General features: G+C 39.6%; 1 long non-coding RNA gene across 1 annotated transcript; it reads left to right on the top strand.

The window, feature by feature from the left end:
- The first annotated feature begins 293 nt into the window (after positions 1 to 293).
- On the top strand, positions 294 to 3,618 carry LOC104944593 (uncharacterized). Its single transcript, XR_798239.1, has 4 exons — positions 294 to 440; positions 2,674 to 2,731; positions 2,817 to 3,012; positions 3,397 to 3,618. It is a non-coding gene; the product is annotated as an uncharacterized lncRNA (long non-coding RNA).
- The last annotated feature ends 2,115 nt before the right edge of the window (positions 3,619 to 5,733 follow it).

Here is a 5,733-nt window from a genome sequence, read left to right as displayed (position 1 = left end):
TAAGCTTGGAGGACACTTTGGTAAGTGAGGGTGTATTTTTGTATTTATTATTGGATCATTGAGGAGTTCTTAGAGGCCACTGAAGCTCTATAGTTATCAGAAACCTACTGTGATTTTAGCACAAATTCTGGTGACTGTCTGCTAACTGTATGTGGGTGTGTGTTGTGTGTTTGTGTCTTGAAAGGGGTACTGGGGACAGCTGAGTATACATTGACTGAAATGACCTGCACAACCCCCCTGTTTTTCTGCCACGTCATCCCCCTCCTCTAACCATACAATACCGCATTGTCCACAGGCCACTCCGAAGCCCAGTGAACCACATGAGCCCGCAGGGACTCTGGGACCAGTCTGAGCACCCAGGGATAAAGTAGCCAAGAATAGCAACAGGATCAGAACAACTGAATGCTGTGGAGTCTTCAACATACAGCAGAAACAGGGAAGTAAGTTATATGCAATTATTACATTTTTTTCTTTTATTTCCTCATGTTATGCAGGAAGGTAAGTGATGAGTCTAGTGATGATCAGTTGCTGTTATTCACTTTCTGAAAAACAATAGATTGATTCTGCTCTATTGCCGACATTTGCCTCAATTGCAGTGACTGGTGTAATGATTAATTATTTATGTGTACTAAAACTGCTTAACAGCATAAACGATGTAAGATTTAGGATTCCTCCGATTTTTATGACAAACCAAAAGAGTGTATTGCATGATACTACTTGTGAAAAAATGTATGTATGTGTTATGTAACATTTTAGGTATTTATCTGCAGTTATGTTGTCAGTGGTCTCGATTGCTACCATTCAGATAAACAGAATTGTGTGCTTATATTATTACACACAAAAAATGACATGAGTAGTTAATAAGCTCTTGTGAAACCCAGCAGTAACTGCAGAACTGTCCCAGCCAACATTCACACAGTGCTGCCAGCCTTCTAAGCAAACATTCCTGTGGTACTATGACCAAACAGCCTACAATGCTTCTCACTAATCAGCCATTTGCAATGTGAAGATTAATGGGGACAATGAATAAAGCAAGGATACCATGGTGATGTCGGCACTGGCATTGGTAGACAGTAGCTTGCATAAATTTCACAAAATGTATGATGGAATTGACTTATCAACATTGGAAAAGGAAGTGCAACAATTGGCATTTAGTAAAGCATTTTGCACCAGGGATGGGTATACCGAAACTGATACTCCAGTCCTAATTGATACTACTCTCCATAATTTTGTGCAAAAGATAATATGAAGAGATATGAAAAGGTTAAAAAATAACTGTATCGCTACCTTTGATCTTTTCAGAAGCAACAAATAATAAAACAAAAAACAAACCTGAACAAGAAACGTGGGATCTCCCCACACATCGGGGAAACAGATGACTTGTATGTACAAACCGCTGGCTACGGAGTTGATTTATTCCCCAAACTTTCGCAGGTGATTTTTGGAAGCTACAAAGAGCAGACTCACCTGTGCACAAGTATACACGTTTTCAAACAAATCACATCTGTGTGTCATACAGTACTTCTCATTATGAATATACTGTATATAGTTATTATAATTGCTGTTAACAGTTTGTACATTTGCCTAAACACTTATATTACTTAATCTAAATTGTGTTTGTTTATATTTATCTATATTTTATCTTGCACTTCTTTCTGTCTTAGGTTCAGAATTAGATTTTTTCTGTGTCCTTTCTTTCATAGATTTTTAATGAGCATTGCTTGAGTCTGATTCCCCAAAATTCTTATCATCAAACAGCTGCTTCTCTATACTTGCATCACACATAATAAAAATAAAGAACGTCATGAACCCACTTTTGCTGATATTTGTTTTGGTGCTGTGATTATTAAATGACATGATTGATTTCCTCTGTCTTAGAAATGAAAGTATTCCATGCTGCTCATAATAGAAGACATGAAGCTGCGACAGATGATGCATATATTCTTACCTCTACTTTATGAATACATGAAAATGAAAAATGTTATTAAACTACTAGCAGTTAAATATATTTACTGAGGTTTTACCATTATTTACAACATGTAGTAAATAAACAATGGAATAATAAGAAATATCCAGGTAATTAAACAGCCTACAAAAAATAGGCCATAGAAAAAGTTGTGTATTGTTCACGGAGCAGGGAGTGGAAAAAAAGATTACAGAATTTATTTTAAATATCAAATGATAAAGTCATGATTAAATTACTGCCATATTCAACAATTAATTAACTAACTAATATAACAATATTGGTGGCTAAAGGTAAACAGCTTAATCTTATTCACCTGGCCAGGGTCATCTTTTATTTTATCGCCGGTGGTGATCTCAAATAAATGATTAAAGAAAAAATGAAAGTACAATTTCTGGATCCTCTTCAGCCGAGTTAGCTTTTTAGCTCATTTGCTAGCATGTTGCTGAACCAAAGCAGCGCCACGTCGTGGTCGACGTGGGCTGGGTCCTCCGAAGGAGAGAGTTCCCCTAGGGGGTTATTGAATCCAAGCGTTGAGATAAAAAGGCACAGCATTTAAAATGTTTAGAACGCTTTTATCATCACATAAACAGCACGCTCCTCCCCAGCTCCTGACCAATCAGGCACTGGTACCAGTTTAGTACCAGTTCTTGATAACTTCTCCATTTGTCACACACTTTACCATTATTGTCTTACTTTAATATTTACAGGGCCGTTTTGTGACTGAGATCAGAAGAGAACTGAGAAAACATTTTCTATTAACCTAAGGTGATCGATGTCACATTTGTCCTTTGTTATATTTCAACAAGTAATAAAGAAAGTTAAATACAATTTAAATTGATCTCAAATGCAGGAACAGAGCAAATTCATCCTCAGAGGATAAAGAAGTTCAGGAACAAAGACACAATCCTTCAAAACATCATCCCGCTGTCTCCTTGCCAAGCAGCCACTCAAGAAGCCTACCCCCCTGGACAAGATGGTAACAGTTTGCTGTGCTCTCTGCAACGTCTGCCCATCTGTGGTACCCACAGAATGGACAGATAGTAGTTGTAAGTCGCTTTTGATAAAAGCGTCAGCTAAATGAAATGTAATGCTTATTATTTATTCCCTCTATCTATTTTCAATCTTTTCTTCTATTATCTTTAAAATGTATACATTCCAATGTCCAGTGTTGAAGTAATAAACATAACTTTTTCCAAGTTTTTCTTCCTTGGGTTCCAACAATAAGAATTGACTTCAGGATACATGACATATAGTTTGACTTTTGAAACATGAGCTTTGTGTATCACTTGAGTTGAATCAAGCATCTTATTTTAGAGGGCTGAAATAAGCCTTTTCTGGGACGGGTTTAAGTTTCCATATTTATTTAATCTTTTGTTTACTGAACAGTTTTGCATTTTATTAGACCCTTGACTATTCTCTTTTGATTACAGCAGGTAGCCCCCTTGTTTGAACTCAGGATGCCTCTGATGATGGCACTTGTCTTGGCCGTGGTCTTCATGGGCCACTCCCCTAACATGGCAGCACCTACAGGTGTGACAGATGATGAAGCTTTTGACCTTGAAAACTACAGCCTGAACAGTGAGATGGACTGGGAGAACCTAGACGTCAACATCTACGGAGACAGTTATGATTATGATGACTTGGACCAAGAGGTGAGGAGCGGATGAAATATAATCAATATGTTATAAATCTATACAATGAGTAGTGAGAAGAACAAGTACTTTCAAATTCCAATGCTTTCGCCAAACAGTGTGCTCATTGTCCATCTGTCAAATGAGAAGAGAAAGGAGCTGATCAAAATGCTGAGAATGCAAGTTTCTGCTCCCCCTTTTCGCTTGGCCTTCGTCTTCGTCTTCGCCTTCGCCTTCTCCATTTCTAACTCGAACTTTTTTTTTTCTCGAAAAAAAAGGCAGTTTGGCTTCAACGGCCGGCTCACCTCCTGGGGGCGTGATTTAATGATGCACACCGAGCGGCCCACAGGGGGAGGTGATTAAAGATTTGATTGGGCCGGCCCAGTGTCAATTACATTTAAACAGAGGGCCAATCTACCCGTCTTATGGGCCGGGACTTCAGAAAATGACGTGTCGGCCCAAAAGACACGTCGGCCCACCGGGAAAATGCCCGGTATGCCAGATGGCCAGTCCAGCCCTGGTGCGGACTGTCACTCCTGTTGACACGGACAATGTCAGCAAAATAGTGCACTGCCCACCAGCCACGCCCCGACACATGGGGTGACGCCGGCCAATCACAAAGCTTTGATGCGTTCAAGTGCATTATTCTGGCACAGGAAGATTATGTTACAGGACATTAACGATAAAACAGAATATTGTTGTTCGATTTTTAGACACATCTCGCGATCGACTGGGAATCTCCCCGATCGCGATCGACTGGTTGGGCACCCCTGGGCTAGACCTGAAGCCACATCTCTCTCAACTTCCCCACGGCATTTGTCATATAGCGCAGGCAGCGCAGACCTGCTGAAATAATACAGAGACGGCATCGCGTAACGCTTGTCCAACGTGTTGACAAGTTGCTTAAAGCCCTGGTTGCTAACAGTGCTAACTGGGCACATATCTTTAGCGATGTGAAATGTAATGGCACCTGTAATATCTCTGAGGCCGTTGCTCTGTACAATGCGTCCTGAATCGATGACTGTGATGATGTGGTGGATGAAGTCGAGCGGGCATCTGCTTTTTGGTCAGCTTTTTGTTGTATTATTGCCCGGTCGTATTGCACTTTGTGGTTGTATTTCAGATGATTAAAGAGATTGGTTGTGTTAGCGTGCGGTTCCAACACAACCTGGTAACAAATCCTGCACTGTACTTTGTTTTCCTCCACGTCGGACTCCTGCAAGCCAAAGTACTTCCAAATAGTAGAAATAGTTTTACCCTTCTTTTTAACGAGTTGCTGGTCTTGTTCTGACATCTTCGCTCGCGCTGAACACTCACAACACATGTCACTCCCACGTGGCAGAGTGGGCTTTTAGGGAGGGGCGAAAGCGCACCCAGCAAAATAATCGTATTTTGTCAATTAAGCTGTTTTCATAATCGTTGCAAGCCATAATCGTAATCGCGATTAAAATCCGATTAATTGCACAGCCCTAATTTATAGGTACTTTTTGAGGTATTGGTCCTTTTTCTTTTACCATTAATATTCGGAAGGGGAGGCCAACTGTAGCTAGAAGGCTTTTCCTAAGAGGCGGCTCTTCGATTGGAAATGAAAGCAATGTTCCAGGCTATTGAAACGTTTTGCTTACAGAGATTCTCAAGGTTAATATGTTCTGTATGAAAATAAGAGTAGAAGATGGAACTGTTTATGTTCCTTTTTATTTTTACATGTAATTGTACTGCTTTTATAGCTCTTACATTTAACTTTACTGGACAAAAAAGTTTTTGTTGCTATTTAGATCCTGGAAAACATTTTCATTGAGTGGGTACTTGTATAGCAATTAGGGATTTTGAAGCAGTCCTTTTCAAAAAGAAGGTTATATTAAAGTTTTTTTTATACATTTCTGATTGGATTTGTGCTTCGGTTGAAGGCTTGGAAGACTTTAAACGGTTTTTATTTCTTTTTCTTCTTCATACTAAAGATTGAATTATTTTCTTGGAACAAAAACAGGATTCATGACAACAACAAAAACGTTGATTAAGATGCTCCGATCGCCAAATTTGGGGCCGATTGCCGGAATCAGTATCGGCCGATCCGATCAAGTGGGCGGGGCCTATGGGGATCTTCCATTTAAAGTGATGTTTAAAACTCAGTTAATG

Source organism: Notothenia coriiceps, unplaced genomic scaffold (genome assembly GCF_000735185.1).
Source record: "Notothenia coriiceps isolate Sejong01 unplaced genomic scaffold, NC01 NC01_scaffold00008448, whole genome shotgun sequence".
Lineage (NCBI taxonomy): Eukaryota > Metazoa > Chordata > Actinopteri > Perciformes > Nototheniidae > Notothenia > Notothenia coriiceps.
This window is presented reverse-complemented; position numbering and strand designations above follow the sequence as displayed.